Source organism: Xiphophorus maculatus, chromosome 2 (genome assembly GCF_002775205.1).
Source record: "Xiphophorus maculatus strain JP 163 A chromosome 2, X_maculatus-5.0-male, whole genome shotgun sequence".
Taxonomy (NCBI): Eukaryota; Metazoa; Chordata; class Actinopteri; order Cyprinodontiformes; family Poeciliidae; genus Xiphophorus; species Xiphophorus maculatus.
In genome coordinates, this window is record NC_036444.1 from 22,364,111 (window position 1) to 22,380,952 (window position 16,842).

Below are 16,842 nucleotides of genomic sequence, written 5' to 3' on the forward strand. Positions count from 1 at the left end.
ACAAACGATTATTTAAGCAATTGGTTATTCTACCAAAGATGATTAATCGATTAAAAAAAATTGGCACATTCTGCAGATTTTATTACTTAACCACTTATACCTTTTTTTCACAATATTAGAAATAAATTAGAAGATGGAAATAAGTAAATAATTCAAATACTTTTTTGAATAAGGATATTAAAAAAGCAATCATAGCATTCCTTCATCATTTGTAGTAAAGGACGCATCAGCATCTTCACTAACATGTTCATTATGTTTTTTGGATAACAAAAGGTGCTTAATAGAAATTTTTTTGTTTGTTTGTTTTTTTCAGTATTTGATCTGCCACTTGAAGAGTCCTGATAGAGCAGATTTTAAGAAAGCGTTTTCATCTTCAATGCAAAATGTATGCATTTCTTCTGCACAGTTTTGGCTTAGTTATTAGTTGTGTTGTTCTTTCAGCAAGTGGCCATTTTTAAAGCCTGTTTACTCCAGTCAACAATTAATCATTGACTAAATTAGCTGATTATTTTAATAGCAGATTAATCACGATTAACTCAATCGCTTCAGCCCCAAATTGTTTAGAGTTTCTTTCTGGGTGGGCGGGTTGTGTCGATTAAGCTCGGTTAATCCCTAGTACAATAACTATCAACAATTACGAGCGCTAAAGGAAGAGTGTTGAACTTAAAGTGCAAAGGGAGGATAGGGTCGACAGGTGACAAGAGTGCATGAAATCAGTTACTGCAGATTGGCTGGGATTTATTTATATGTAAGAGACAGTCTGAGAGAGATTGTCTCTGAGTAAATGTGTGTGAGGGATGCAGGAGTGTAGACAGAGTAGCTGAGGCCAATCCTTAAAGGGTATCAGATTCTCAGAGAGTCAGAGTGGCAGAGCGCTAACAGACAACATAGCGCTCCTCTGGGGAGACGGATGCACAGCGAGCCTTTAAGATTACAGAGAGAAGCGAGGCAGCAGGTCACGTTTCCCGGGCCGAGGGGAAACATTAACAAAACAAAATCAAACCCAACTTGCGACGAATTTGCTGCCGCTGAAAATAATCTCCGCTGTTCACTTGTTGTGAGGAAACAGTTTTTTAAAGCTGACAGAGTTCACCCGAGGGTCACATTAGCAGAGAGAGGAATTGTTTTCTGCTAAATCTAGTTCCGCGCTGCTACAATGACTCCCCGACATCAGGGAAAATACCAGGCTTACACTTTCACTCTGCACAAATTAGACATTTTGTTTTCGCTTCAAATCGATAACTGGAGGAAAAAGTGCCCTCTTATCAAATTTAGCTTCTCATGCTGAACCAAATTACTTTTCCATTTAGATCACTTGCTAAGTAAATGAAAGGTTAGCCTTTACAAGAGGGAGCAAGAACCACAGAGCTGTGAAGTAGTAGCTTCCCCTCAAGCAAATTATAATATCAGACCAAGGTAGCCTCACTAATTATGAAATAAAGTTTTCAAATGATAATGTGAATTTGCACAGCACAATTTGAGAAAATAATTACCCCTCTGTCAAATTATGAATTTACTGTGATTAACGTTGGGAAAAGCTGAACTCAACTTCATTAGACAAATCAGTGCTTGGTTACTGTCAGACATGTGAAGAAAGCTTCAAAATTAAATCATGAAATCATTTAGGGTAAAAGATCTCAAAAGCAACTAATCACACCTCAGTGTAGCAACGCTCTTTCTCAGGCTTTGAGGCTCCAGTGAACCAAAGTGAGGGACTGAAAGCTACAAAACATGCTGGTGAGCCTTGCCTTGATTAGCCCAGCTACCAAAATTATTACAAGAGTCTGCATCACTGGTTCATGTAAGAGTCTCAAAAACCTTGTTATTCAACAACAAGAAACACAGGGTAAAAATGATAATTATGTCAGAATTACAAGGTGAAAACCTCCGCTGAATAAAAAGAAAACGCGTCCATTTCAGGGTGAAAAACGAACCGAAGCACACCGGTAAGTCCACTTCTAAACAACAAAAGTTTTGTAATTGGTCTAAATTTCAGAACTTCTCTTAAACAGACAGTTCATGTTTCAATACCTTCCTGAATTAAATAGCTCAAAAAAAGAAAAAAAACTCCACAGCAATTAAAAGACTAAAGGGAGTCATTTCTGAAGCTCGATAGCAGCTGCTGCCATCAGCACAGTCTGTCAGTAGGTCAAGAGAGCAAATAAACGATGAGGCTGGTTTGGACAATAGTTTTATCCCAGAGTAAATACAATCATCTGAAGTAAGTTTTGGTATCAGAGATATAAAATAAGACAAAAACTGGTGTGACTTCTACTACTAAAAATGCAAAAACAGACCGAATTTCTGAAGTGTCAAGAACTTCAATACTACGCACAACGTTTTGTGAAGGGCCATGAGCTTGCACAACTCAAGAGATCGTTTAAGATTTACCTTGGTGTGTCACTCGAGATCTCTTTACAGCCTTGCATGCTCAACATCCCAAACCAGGGATTGAGAGGAAAATTCAAGGGATTACAGATCTGGTTCTTTGGTTCTCATTAAAGCGAATCAGAGAACCGAAACAAAAGACAAATAGCCAAAACCTTCGCATCCACCTTTTAGATGTTAAAGATTTGGTAAACAGGACACATACAAGTACGGTAATTCCTCATGAATAAACAAATGATCTGACAGACTGATATGACAGAGATGCATGAGCTTTTATGTGTTCGCTGAGAGTCGCACTGACAACGTATCGGGAAAGCATAAATCAAGAGGCAGCTTATGACTGCAGGGTGGACATCACAGAGGGCGCTTTTTATCGCAGAAATATGGTTAATATATAAGCTCTTTATCCTATACAAGGCTGCAGTGTGATTTTTTGCCTGACACTGCGGAGCACTGAAATCCTCTTACTTTCATCTGGATGAGGTCAGCAGCAGAAACGGACAGAGTTCAGACAGATGAGGTCTGAGGGACCGAGGCAGAGGGGACACAAAAATAACGAGAGAAACATCACAAAATGCAAGCGATAAAGATAATGGGTGAAAAGAAGGAAATCTGCCCTTATATAAAATGTCAATAAAATTGTAATTCTGAGAGAAAACATTGGAAAAGGACCAGAGAGATCAAAATCTTAAGTATGGCTAAGCAGACCGTATAATGTTAAGAGTAATACATGATATATTATCGCGCACTTTATGTTTTTAAAGCCATCAGACCTAAAAAAAAAAATATAATGTTCATCTGATTACTTTTTTACTCTGAGTAGAGTCGGGTTTGCTGACACTTAGTCTACAGGCCAAGAGGATATTTCCCAATCGATATCGAAACTGTCACAATATGCATTATGATAGCAGCCACTGCAATTGCTGAATAAAGTTTTTATAATGAAATTATTTACTTTAAGATATTCATGATGTTTCAGTGTTGGATTTTAAAAAAAGTATTTTTAAAAAGCACTACAAAATGGATTTATTTATAGCCATTTAAGATTCAGCTGCATGTTGAATTTGCACACACAGGCCAATATAAGACGATACCACATAAAATATAAAAAAATATTTAAGTATTTCAAAATATTGCCATACATATTGGTCAATAGTACATCCCGTAAAGTTCATCTAATTTATGACAATAGGAAAAGTGCATCTAAGTACATACTGTTTAAAGCGTTTTTAAAGGTAAATGGTGGGAAATTTTAGTCTTTGTGGTTTTAATGCAAGGCATTAATTGGCAAAGTTAGATTTTTTTTCTCCATTGCTGATCAGCAAGTCTAATCCTGCCTGGTTTTTCAGCAATATTGTCAACAATGTGATTGATAGAACTATAACCATCAGTTTATGGAGAAAAACACAATTGAAAAAACACCTGTAGGTTCATTTTAATTCCTAAAATTAACCACAAATCAGTAATATATATATAATAAGATTAGAAAAAATGGAAGGTTGTTTTTACTGTTAAAGATATCCTTTAAGGGGCGTGCTGTGGTGGCGCAGGGGGTTAGCACGCCCCACGTTTGGAGGCCTTAGTCCTCGACGTGGACGTCGCAGGTTCGACTCCCGGTCCCGACGATCTTTGCCGCATGTCTTCCTCTCCTTCCTGTCTGCCTACTGTCGAAAAAATACGAGCCACTAGCGCCGCAAAAACTCTTCGGAGAAAAAAAAAGGAAAAAAAATATATATATATCCTTTAAAACTCCTCCTTATCCACAACATAAACCAACAATCTTCTGAAGACTGTATTCACTCTGGATAAAACATGTCAGTGTCTTCTGTTACTAAACTTAGATGAAACTAGTCTATTTATGCAGCAAATATCTGTAGTATGAAGATGGAGTTCAAGACCTTTAATGTTTCTCCTTAGAATCCCTGACTACATGTGTAGTCAAGTCATTTAAGGGCAATTTTCTCTAAAAATACTGAAACAATCTTTAGCAAAAGCGTGCTTCCACTGACAGATTGTAAAATTAGATTTTCGAAACCATTTCATGTCCACACTAAACTCTACTTATAACGTGGCAGTGCAAATATGCTAAATCAAAAAATACATTCAGTATTTAGATGAAAAAACTGCCCTCTGCATTAATTGAATAAAGAAACTTGCTTCCTTTGGCCAAATTAGAGCAAGGGTTCTGCTCGGATGCACCTGCACACACAGACATCTTCTAAAGAGCTGATAGACTCTACTTTGTCCCGTTTCCCCACCGGGGTAGTTAACTCTGCTGCCCCTGAACACTGATGGTGCCTCTTTTTCCCCTTGCTGGGGCCACAGGGTCTTCTGTAGAACCGACAGGTCACCAAGCAGCGTTTGAAGTCAAGCTTTGATAAAACGAGTCTCTCTTTTTTTCCACTTCACTGCTCAGATCTTCAGGAACCAGTCTGCTCCAGTATCTCCCACTACCCCAATCCTCCTCCTCTAACATCTACCCTCTAAGCTCCTGCTATCTTGCTCTTAGAAATGAGGCAGGCAGGCGGAAGGGGCCCCTGCTACTCTCCATTTTGGGAGCGCGCTCGCACGGCCCTGACAACTATCTCCTCCCTGCGACAGGCAATCCTTCTCCGCAGGGCTGCCCAAAGAAAAGTGTTGATGCTAACAAAATGCATGACAGCCACTCACTTATGTTAACAGCCAGCGCACACAGCGGAGCAGCATCCCTCCGCTTGCGTTTGGTTTTATTTTCAGTCACCCCGTCTAACATCTGAACTCTGCATTCCCGTGGGGGGAAGACGACAGTTGACAGTGAGCCAGACGACTCCGCTCTGCCAGAGATTTCAACTTTTTGTCCCGCGGGGAGCGATGGGTGTGTCAGCTGGGATATAGCAGAGAGAGAGAGGGGTGGGGGGGTTGCAGTTTAGCAAAGGGTGGGAAATTGAAGAGACGCAAGAGAAGAGATCCATCAATATTCTGTCATGGCTGCCTGGGAGAGCTACTGCTGTAGAAATGCTGAGATAACACAAGACAGACACATTCATTTCCTTGATTTTTTAAATCAGACAGGAAAACAACAGGGGGGCAGGGGGAAGTTCACTGAAAGTGATTGGTAAAAAAAAAAGAATAATCAGATAAATGGAATTCTAGATGTTTAATTTATTCATCGTTGTGATATTTATCCAACCTTACAGACACAATGAGAAATCAGATGATGACAAGACTGTAGTCTCGTCGTCTAGTTTAGGTTTCATGAGCAAGAACACTCTTCAGTGGGGAAACTGCCTCAGTTGGCCATTTGTCAGGAGAAAATGTTGATCCAATTAAACACCAGCCACAACATATTGATCTCAAGTGTATGAAATAAATGGCTTAAGAATACCGTAAGCAAGTAAAGAGCAGTGAAAGTCATCTCTAACTGCTGCCATAAAAATAACTGAGGAGAAAACTCAAAGTAGAACAAAGATCTGACAGGACAAAAGAAATACAGTATCTTTATTTGATTATTTTTACATTTTCTCTATTTAAGGTATTAAGGATTTGTAATCGCTGGCTGCCAACAAAAATTTGACCCCAGCAGGAATGTTTACGCAGATACTTGAAGCTAAGTTTGTGTTGTTAACTTAGCTAAATGTGCTAATCACAAATTAAAAGCATTGAAAACAACGTTTTGTCATCAGCATCATCTGCTCTTGGCATCATTTGATTACAATAGAAAATCACTATTTTATTGAACTGCTTGTTTCAACCTAAGCAACACTAAGAAAGAAACAATTTTTAAAAAGAAATACGCAAAAAAAAACTGACATCGTCATAAAAAAAATTATTGTTCTTGGAGAGGAAAATACATAAAAAATAAAAAACTAAGGTTTCAAATAAGCCTGAAGTAGAATTGATATTAGTGGCCTGAATTTCTCTTAAATTAATCACTGCAGACAGAAGCACCTTAAAGGATGCTTAGCTTTTTGCCTTTTTTTAAAAGAAAAAATGTTTTTGTACTTTCCTGTTATTTATAATGAATGTAGTGGCTCTCAATGACCTATCAGTGCAGCCAGCGTGGGAGACATTTGCTTGTGAGAAAATAAATTATCCAGTTTCAGCAGTATGAAAGGAGGAATGACAGTTTCCATGGACCATTTATCATCAGCACTTACAATGCAGGTTCAGAAGATAGGACTGGGAAAATAAAATCCATATAAATTACCCTCTTTTCAAAAGTAGAGCTTTAAAAGTAAACTATAACTGCTTAAATATAGCCCACTCCTATTAAAATGCATTACAGCGGCATTCTGAAAAAGCGTGAACCTTAAAAGTTTGTTCTTCTGACTCATTCTGTTAGCATTCTGTTTTGCACATTCGCTCCAGCACCAAACATTGGACTGGATTTCTGCTTCAAAGCAAGAGCTCAAATCATAGCAGACTGAAAGTGAACCAGTGCTGCTGTTATTCGACTGTAAAGCAACATCCAATTATCTTCTTGCTCTGTGGTTGCTTTACTTGGCTCTATCAGCAAAATTGTAGGCGTATGGGTTTCTAATCAGGAGGAGATTGTGATCATTTTGCTATTTTAGTTGTGGCTTAGCAATCCAGAGGTTATGTTGATAAACCAGATAGCTCTGCTGCAGTGCACTGAGAATTAGAGGCGGGCGAAGCTGTGCTATAAAAATCATTAAAAGAAACATGTCAAAGGTCGAACCTTAACATGCAATCGTTGCAATTTCAGCACAAAATTACTTGAGAAATTGATTTGAGAAATAGTACAAACAAGGTACTGTTTTAATTCACTTCATTTCTCTTTAGCAATCGCTGAAGTTTAAGTTATGACTGGGATTTTTCGGTTTTAGTCTACACCACAGTTTTAACAAGTCGTGTTTCAAAACCACCAACGTTTTTCGTCATACAGTTCCTATTGCACACAGTAGTGCAGGGTTTTAGATGTGCACGTCATAAAGCTTTATGATATGCACTCACCACCTTCTGCTGGAAGCTGGCAGCCAGTTCTGTTTGTGAAAGAGGGAAAAGCCCCTGAATGTGTCCCTGTTTTTGAACAAGCACAAGGTTTGCTGAGGATTGTTATGCACTGCTCATTTTAAAAGTAAATTATTTTTCTCTAAAAGGCAATGATTATGACAGTTGGCAAGTTTAGCACCAGTGAAATAAAAGAAATACCACGGGCTAGCTGCTACGACATATTGCTGGGAAAAGCAAAAATAAGCTCTCAGTTTTTCAGCCTTCCGACATAACATTACAAAAGGGAAAACAACAGAAAGGAACGTGCCATCTCTTTCCTCTTCAATTGTTTGCCAACACAAACATTGACAGCTAAATACATGGAAGCAAGTGAACGCGTTTAGGCATCCAGACAAGACGAGCTGCTGAAGCTCAAGCCGAGCATCAGGGTGGAGGGGGAATAAAGGAGAATTACCTTGTTGTTTCCAGTGTCAGTATTCCCAAAACTGCTCATCTACTGAGATTTTTACACAGCCATCATTCATTCTGGTTTAGATAATGTGGTGAAAAGAAATTAATGTCGATACAGTTGTAAAAACAGGAACACCTTGTTGATGTCAGAAGAGTGGGCAGACTGGTTTGACAAGATAGAACGTTAACAATAGCTTAAATAAACCATTTGTTATAAGCGACACACGAACGCTACCTCAGCACGCACGACATTGAAGCAGATGGGCTACAGCAGCAGAAGACCACTCTGGTCGGCACTACGATCATGAAACATGAAGGCAACAATCAATCCTCCTTTGAATCAACGATTCAAGATGCTGGCTAGAGATATATCACATTTTTCAGTATACTGAACTTAAAGGCGAAAATGAAAAACAAAGAATCCAAACTACTTGTAGTAGTTGGTGATACAGGGTTCTTGTGGGTTCTACCACAGTTTAGATTGGTTAGGAAAGGATCTTATGAAACATCCAGCTGGCTCTACAGTCTTTTTGCCAACAAGTCAATTTTGAAGCTGTAATGCTAATAAACTTGTTTTTACTTGGCAAACTTATGAGTTTTTAATCAATCAAAACAACTAGAAAGAGCCATTACTAAATTTAAAAATTGCAACAATATATGATGTGTTTTCAGCAGTAACAATTGCAGAAGTTTTGTTTTCGATTGTGGAATAGCTTTTTATTTATTCTGTTATTTTGCTGCATTTCAGCCCATCAGAACTAAAAAAAACACACCATTATTTTCCATACAAATATTGACAAAATGTGTGATGCAACAGCAGTAATATATGTCATGTTTTTATTTTAAAATAAACAGCTTTGTCTAGTAACAGTAACTAATATATTTCTCAAAGTCACATCACACTTTGATGTGTTATCAAGCAAGAATTCAGCTTCGGTCTGCATGTCATTTTCTCATCAAAATATAATAGAAATGCTCTACGACCAGCACAAAGGTCCTGTGGCACAATCCAAATGTGGTTTGATATCTTAGCAGGTGGTGCAGGCAATTTCTGAGATAATTTCCTAAAAATGAAGACTTGAAAAAAGTCCAATCCTGACACAAAAGTCTTTTTTACTAAATTAGAAAAGAATTTCAGCTTCCTCGCTCAGAAAATGGCCTTTCATATCTTAAAAGAATTTAATAGCAAAGGTCAACCAGATCGAACATTTCAACATCTCAGTTTCTCCACTTTATCTGTCCAGAATTGTACTGACATCTTTTTTTTTTTTGGAGGGGTGGATGGAGGGGAAATCATTCACCCAGCCTCAACACAGCAACAGCTCTACGTCTCCTATCACACATAAGATAGCATATCACAATAAGAGGGCTTCTAGGGCCCACTCTCATCCACAACAGATCCTACTGTTGTGGATTTATCTTTTTTTCTCTCGCCCCCTTTCTGGCACAGACGGAGAAGCACATTCCAGTTTTGAAATAAGCAAGACTGGGCTTCTCGAGAACGCCGATTGCAACACAGCGCCTTCTGTTTGCTAAGCTGAGAGACTGAACTCACTGACTAAAACATCACAGAAATAATGAACATGTCAATTGTTTTGATCAGTACAAGCAGATGGTAGGCCAACTAACAACATATCACACTTCAAAAAGGCTGGGTTTGTTTCATTTTCGTTGGACGTAATTTTTTTTATTTTTTTTTGGCTTTGTTACCACATTTGGAGAAAGAACTCAAACAGATTTCTGTATTCAGTCTTAATTAATCTCTGTAATTAATTTTTAACAGCTGCGATGGAAGAAGTACTCAGAACTTTTAAGTTCAGGAGATGTGCTAAAACAAAACTACAATTTACAAATGTCCCATAACAAGTCATCTTGAAATATGTTAACAACCTAATTGAAACAAGCTTATAAAGCTATTTAAATTATCTGAATTTATACTTATATCTACATACTTGAGTTGACAACTTTAGATTCTCACCACTTGACCACAATCATCAGAACTTCCTGTAGCTTAATGCAGAAAAGGTTTGGGATCAGCTCCTATCTTGATGGCTAAAAACAGCAACGTGTGCAAGAAACTTAGGCATACTTATGGACTATGACCATTTGATCAAATAAACATTTATCACTGAGTTAGCCTAACACCATCGCAGATGGATTGAAAAAAATAGCATGCTTCTTTGAAGAGCAAAACACTGATTGATTAGAAATCTCTTAATTGGTCAGGCTGCTGTAATGGTATATCTTCAGAGATCATTAAAGGGAAAATGAATTAAGAAGCTGGATCTTATCCACAGTGTTGTTTCCAGAGACTTACAACGTATAGCAGTATGGATAGAAATTGCATCCCTCTTGGTTGTGGTTGCTTCTGGTCGACAGAACACTGAATGGTCTCAGGTTTAAACATTTTAAGATTTATTTGTGAATTATGAGCCAGTTAGACCCCCCAGGTCATTAGAGACCTGCTTAGTTAAACAAAGGGAGGAAGCATTTACTTTCTATGCTTTTTAGCTCTGGAACCAACTCCCTGAAAACAGCTGACTCCTTCAAATCAGAAGTAAAACACTAGAGCTCACCCTTATAGGTCAATAATTACTTAAGCCTTGCATGTAGACAGGATAGACAGTGATAGCCTGTCTATTCAAGGCACAGATTTTACACATTTATAGATGCAAAAATAACCATAAAAAACAAGACGCTATGAGACTTGAATTAGCAACAGTAATTTTTGATACTCATAGTGTAAGTATAAAAGATATTTGCGCAATTAAAAATATCCTCGGTTTCCACCTCACTCTTACAGCTAAGCATTTCAGGTTACTACAGCAGTCAGTTGAAGGCACAGACAAGCCGTCTACCACACAAAATATGTTTCCAGTCACATTTTCAGACTCCCTCAGAATGCAATCAGACAAGGGAAGGGTGAACTACATATTTGAAAGATTCTACACCGGAGCTGTGACACTAAGAAAAAAAAGGTGGGAAGGAAAACTAAGCTTAAGTCAGAGCTATCTGGCTTCCTTTGATCAGAAGGAATGGTGGATTAGAAAGGATTCTGAAGAAGTTTCTAGTTAATCCCCAAAACGTTTTTATAAAACCCGCCAGTAAACGTTACAGCAAACTGAAGCCCCGTGCCAAGGTCAGATTAGACTTCGGCAGGGCTAAGGCCCCTCACTACATCAAGCAGAAGCTTTTCTACCCAAGACCAAATCACTTCACACCATTAGGTCACTGAACACTGGACAGAATGGTCGTCTCTTCTGAAAAACACAGAAATAAACCGTTTATCTTTAACTTCGCTTTCATTGTTTCTCCTGTGATGGATACTCTGACAGTGAACCGAGCAGGTCAACTTTTCTTCTGCATGTTAGTGCGACTTTGAGAGAGACGAGTGAAACGTTTCACTAGGGGTGTTAACTGTTGAGAAGTGAGATGCTCTCTGCAAGCAAAACCCCTCCGGCCTCCTATGAACTTTAAGTTTCGCATCTCTGGACACAATCAGATATTGTGTCTGTGACATGTTTGCATGTGCCTTTGTCCTCAGAGAGAGTATTATGTCTGTGGGGGTGAACTAAGGCATAGCCTCCTTTTGAGTCGTCAATCACTTTCATGTACAGTAAATGATTTTTCAACAAGCTCCGGGGTGATGGATAATCAAAACGAAAAGGTGGGCTGAGTGCTCCCGATTTTCCAGTGGATGACAAAGGAAAGAGATGGCCCCAACATCATAGCACGCTTGTCGTGCAATACACGTTTTTCCATTTGGGCACCAACGTTAAATGTACCGCCCTGGGCCAAACACAATGATGGATTCCCTATTCCGGTAGCTTCCCTTGTTTTCAAAAGAACAGTCAGGATGAGAAACAGCGCGAGGGAGACTCTGGGGACAGAAACCCCCATCTCGAATGAGAAGCTGCCAAATAGAGCTTCTCCATCAGGGCTGGGGGTCCTGAAGGGTTGGACGCTCCAGGCAAATGCTAAAGAAAAAGCTGTGAGCCAGGCAACACATCTGTGCAGCTGGGCTCTCTCTGTGGCATCATGCAGAGAAACCCCTCAGTGAAGAGGAGATCGTAAGTTTGGAGGCCGATAGACAAGCTCAGAGAAATAAAATGACTGAGGGAACTAGTTAGAGAAAGATGAAACAGAGGAATGTTTGTGGGGGCAACTGCGGCTTCTGACTCTATATTTGGAAACCCAAACTTTCTCTTGCCCTCAGCGTCAACGACAATGATCTGAAACCAAACACGCTGAATTCACCAAAGGAATTCGAGGCAAATCTCTGTGGTAATCCTGCTCTTTTGTTTCTCCAGCTGTAACGCTTGGATGTGCTCTATTCATTTTCATTCAGGCGTAATTAAAGCCCTCTACTTTTTGATGGTGATCATAAATTGAGACAAGTCAACGTCTGGTGAGATGACTTTTTATTGCTCGATGGCTCTGTTGTGTCAGCTCAGGCTGGAGGAATTTATTCGGCACTGACGCAGCAGTTTGCGCTGACATTTACTTAACGTATGATGCTGTTTTCTTCTCTTCTGCTCCATATATCTCTGCTTCTCAACGACACTTCCATTCTGTAGCAATCAGCACACTTTAAAGATTTAGCACAATGCGACGAGACTTTATTGAAAAAGTTGCAATAAAAGAAAGGTTCAAGTTTCTCTTTATGCTGGTGATTAATTGCTTTTTGCTTTGCGTTGTAATTGCTCAATTTGGATAAATATGAACATATTAAGTGAATTAAACGAAGTCAGACAAAAGGTCATTTTATATAAATGCATTCAAACTTAGATTCCCTTTACAAACTAGTTCAGTGTCATGTGTAGAACATGACGTCTGTCAGTTGTGGCTCATATTATTTCGCCGAATTGAATTTATCTATTTCTCCTGTTACGAATTAAATTTGCATTAACGTTGCATTTTTCTTTTCAATGAGGCTCCTAAATTGGACCCGTCAGACGTTTCTTTCAAAACAGAGCACTTATGCATCTGTAAATCCCAAATAAACTTAAGCAGTCTAAGCATTTCCTGACAAAAAAAAACCCCTATAAATTACAAAAAAGTGTTGTGCATGACTTGTGGTTTATTGACTTTGACATTTCCATTAAAGTCCATCTCACAAGACCTTCCTTGTGGTAGTAATCGAATCTCTACAAGTGTAGCTCAATAAATAAAGAGAAACATTTCAGTATTGAGCACATAAATTATACATTTAAAGCTTTTATATTAAGATGATTACGGCAAATAAAAACCCGAAATAATTTTCTCTATTATTTTTACATAAGATCAGAAGTGTTCTGACATGCATTTAATATTAGCATGGATTATTGCATCTACAAAAGGCTGAGTTATGAAATAACGACTGACCCCAAGCTGTAAATTAGCTTTGCTCAACACTTCTCTAAAGTTCTCTGCTATCCCTGTTGTTTGTGCCACCATTTCAAACTTCTTCTTTTCCTTCCACTTAATTTTACATGCTCTGAACAGCCAGTACTTTGGTATTGATCTTTTGTTTTTATCTTTCATATGGAGGATGTGAGTGACTGCTGGAAAGCTGTCAAGTCAGTAATCTTCCCAATAAATGTGTAAGTCAGGAATACATTTCTGTATTAGAAAATGTTGTAATGCTAACAGTAGTGATCAAAATGAACAAAAATAAACAGTTCAAATCAAAATACTACATTACATTTTCGACGATAGTCATATTTATTGAGCTCTACTTTTAGTAAACATAACAGTTGCTGACATCAGGTTTTAGAAAAACAATTGAAAACCCAGTTTCAGGCCAAGCATCAAGAAATACACACTTCCTCATGATTAAGCAGCTGGAAGTAGCCTAAGAACATCATTTTGATTTAAATTGGCAAAACATGCAGTAAAACACTTTCATTGCATGTTTGAGGGAAAGAGGATGTCCAGGAATGCATTTTATTTTAACCAAGCTTATTGTGTAACGCATCATGGGGTCTGTACTTTTGTCAGAATGTAATGACACCCAAATTCCTCAGCCAGAACTATAAAATACAGAATGAATGAATACAAAAAAAACATTTAAGTAGTAATGAATAAATAAAAATACAAATTAATCCCCAACTAAATGAAAAATTCTGATCTACTACAGAAAATCTGTATTTAATACTTTTTAGAGTCTAAAATTAAGATGATTTATTCTTTAAAATTGTGTTTATCAAGATTTTCCATATGGTTGCTTCTTCTTGTGTTCAGCTCAGTGCACAAACACAGCTTGTATGTTGACTGTGCATCATCTGACTTATTTGTTGCCCATATTTCAAAAGTAACACCCAGACACTGCCAGACATTGTGATGACCAAATTTGCATGACCATTTTTAATACGCTCTCGTCCGACGTATTTGCAGATCTCTGATTTATTGGTAATTACTCAGTGTCAGAGTTTGTGACATTGCACCATAACAAACAATCTCAGCTTGCTTTTTAACAAGCAAAGAAAATAATATGAGAAGACATGATTACAACATGGTCTCCATTGCAATATCAGCCCCTACTTATTGCGCATACATGCACAGCAGCCTTGCACAATGTGAAGTGTGACCTTAAGCTTTATCACTGCAATCATGACCCTGTCGAGGATTTCCATTAAAGAATATCTGTCTCATTAGATTATGGAATGCAATCTGTGCAGAGCGCGATAAAGCGGTACCGGGTCACACAGTCAATATCTTATCATTATGTAACAACAGGGAGTGCAGCCACTGCTCTCCACACTCGCACAAAAAAACTATTTCTGTGCCAGATTACAGTCAAAACTGACAGCCCTCATCAATTTACGGAATGGGCATCGTCAAAGAATATTGAAGCCACGTCTGAGAAGTTGGTGTTTTGGAAACCGTACAATAAAAATTATCTACAAATCCTCAAAACGGCTCTCATGCAAACCATAAATTCAACCACTTTGATCTCATCATCGTACACTTTGAATACAAATGGGGAATGTTAGAGCAGGCATGCTACATTAGCAGCAATAATAATTGAATAAACTAAAATAGCAGCAAGGCAAATGGGTCTTGTAGGTGTGTTCCTGAAACATTCTTGGGCAAATGGTAACTGCTGTGTCATCCCAAAACATCTACTCAACATTTACCAGTTTTACATCACTGTGTTGAGGGAAATAGCCGTTACCCTCCCTTTTGAGAGGCAAAATGCCATGCAAATGGATGATTGCTCCTCAAACACTGCCCAGCAAATCACTTAATGCCGTGGGGAAAATAAGCGGTTTTGTCTGGTCTAACGGCTCTTTAGCGATGGAGTAGAAGATTGTCAGGGTGTAATTCCAGTTTTGCTCTCTGCCAGCACAGCCCTCCCTTGAAACATCTCCACCATGATTTAGGGATTAGAAAAAAATAGAAAACACCAGTCACTTCCCAATTCTATCTTTTCACCCATTTGTGCTGCTTTTATTTTTAGATTTAAAAATGCTAAATGAGGAACTGAAAGACAGAGAAAGATGTCTTTTGCAATGGCAGTGGATTATTGGTGATTTGCTAAATCCCATCATGAATGATGGGGTTAAGACATGCTACTCTGCATTGCATAACGTATAAGAGCTGCTGCACATTCTATAGTTGAGAGCGACCCACTGCTGAGCCCTCACTGCACTTCTTCTCATCTCTTCCCCCTGAGTGCTAGACGCTCCTGGGGAATTAACCTCGCAGTCATTATGCTGGTAAGGGTCAGTGAATCTATGGCATGTGTGGAAACACCAGCAGTTCTCTGACTTTAGTTGTCAGCTTCAGGCATCCTGTCTGCATGCCTTTACTCAGGCACAAGTTCAGATTTCAACCCATATAAGGACATTGTGCCAACACATATTTACCCCATTCCTAACCAAAACTTAATACCCACCATACGTTTAAATCCCTAACCCCTAAAAAGGGAGTCCACCACATTAGGACCAGGCTTTATTCCCCCATAAGGCCATCAGTCCTTAGAAGGTTAGTGAAAATACCGGAGAAGGTCCTAAATAGGCCACATAACACACACAGCAACCTAGTCAGTAAATATATTTATAATCAAGCTATTAACATGAAATTCATATTGGTAACAATGCAACTTCATTATACATACAAAGAAACCTCCGTAAAGTAGTCCATAAATTATCATGTGTAATAAAGTAGGATGACATACGACAAAAGGTTTATCACAGTTGCTTTTGGATTGGATTAAGGACTGATTAGGAGCAGACATTTCAGCAACTTCATTTTGCTTTTCTAAAACTAAACGTGATTTGTTTTTTGTCTGTGTTTGAGATCATTGTCATTTACCAAGATTCTCAAGAAATTTCTCCAATCATATGAGATCTGTCATATGCTGTTGGTAAGGTGTTTTAAGAGTCATGTGCAATGACTTTTCTCCTCTAAAAATTGTGCAAAACAAATTCAATAGTCAAACCTTTGTCCCATATGACCAAACTCTTTTCCAGTATATTGTAGTCTAGCCCAAAATCTGCTGCAATCAGTAGTAAGAGCTTCTTGAACTTCTACAAGGCGTCTTGAAGCTTTAGTAACAGGCTTCAAGATGCCTTTTAGTCATTCTCTGGCAGCGGGTGTGAACTGAGGCCATGATGGTTGAGAGCATTACTTGTTGCTTCCAAGGAAAATCTGTCCCTGCTAACACCAAGACTCTTGGCTAGGGCCTTGGATCGCTTCTCTAATCATTGTTTTGAACTCTCCTTTAGAAATCCTGCAAGGAGCTCCCAAGTATGACCCCATTGAATAAATGCCCTGAAGGTTCTCAGTGGGATCATAAAAGTTTTAAAATGCATCTACGCCCAAAGTCATTTTCAGCTTTTTGCTTTTACCCTTAATGAGATTTTTCTTGTAGGATACCTTGGTATTGAGAAATTTTTCAATATGTAATGAGTTGGGACTGAAATAGTGGGTTATATTTATACTGATCATCTGTAATTTGTCAGTATTTAGAAAGGAATCCTCCAAACTACATTCTGGGCTTCCTTAATGTGTCCAATACTTGCCCCGTCTTCAAGACAGATAACATATTTATGGCTTTTATTGTTT

General features: G+C 38.5%; 1 protein-coding gene across 3 annotated transcripts in view; it reads right to left on the reverse strand.

The window, feature by feature from the left end:
- plxnb2 (plexin B2) overlaps nucleotides 1–16,842 on the reverse strand; it is a 158,008-nt gene that overhangs the window by 76,426 nt on the left and 64,740 nt on the right. The window lies entirely within an intron of this gene.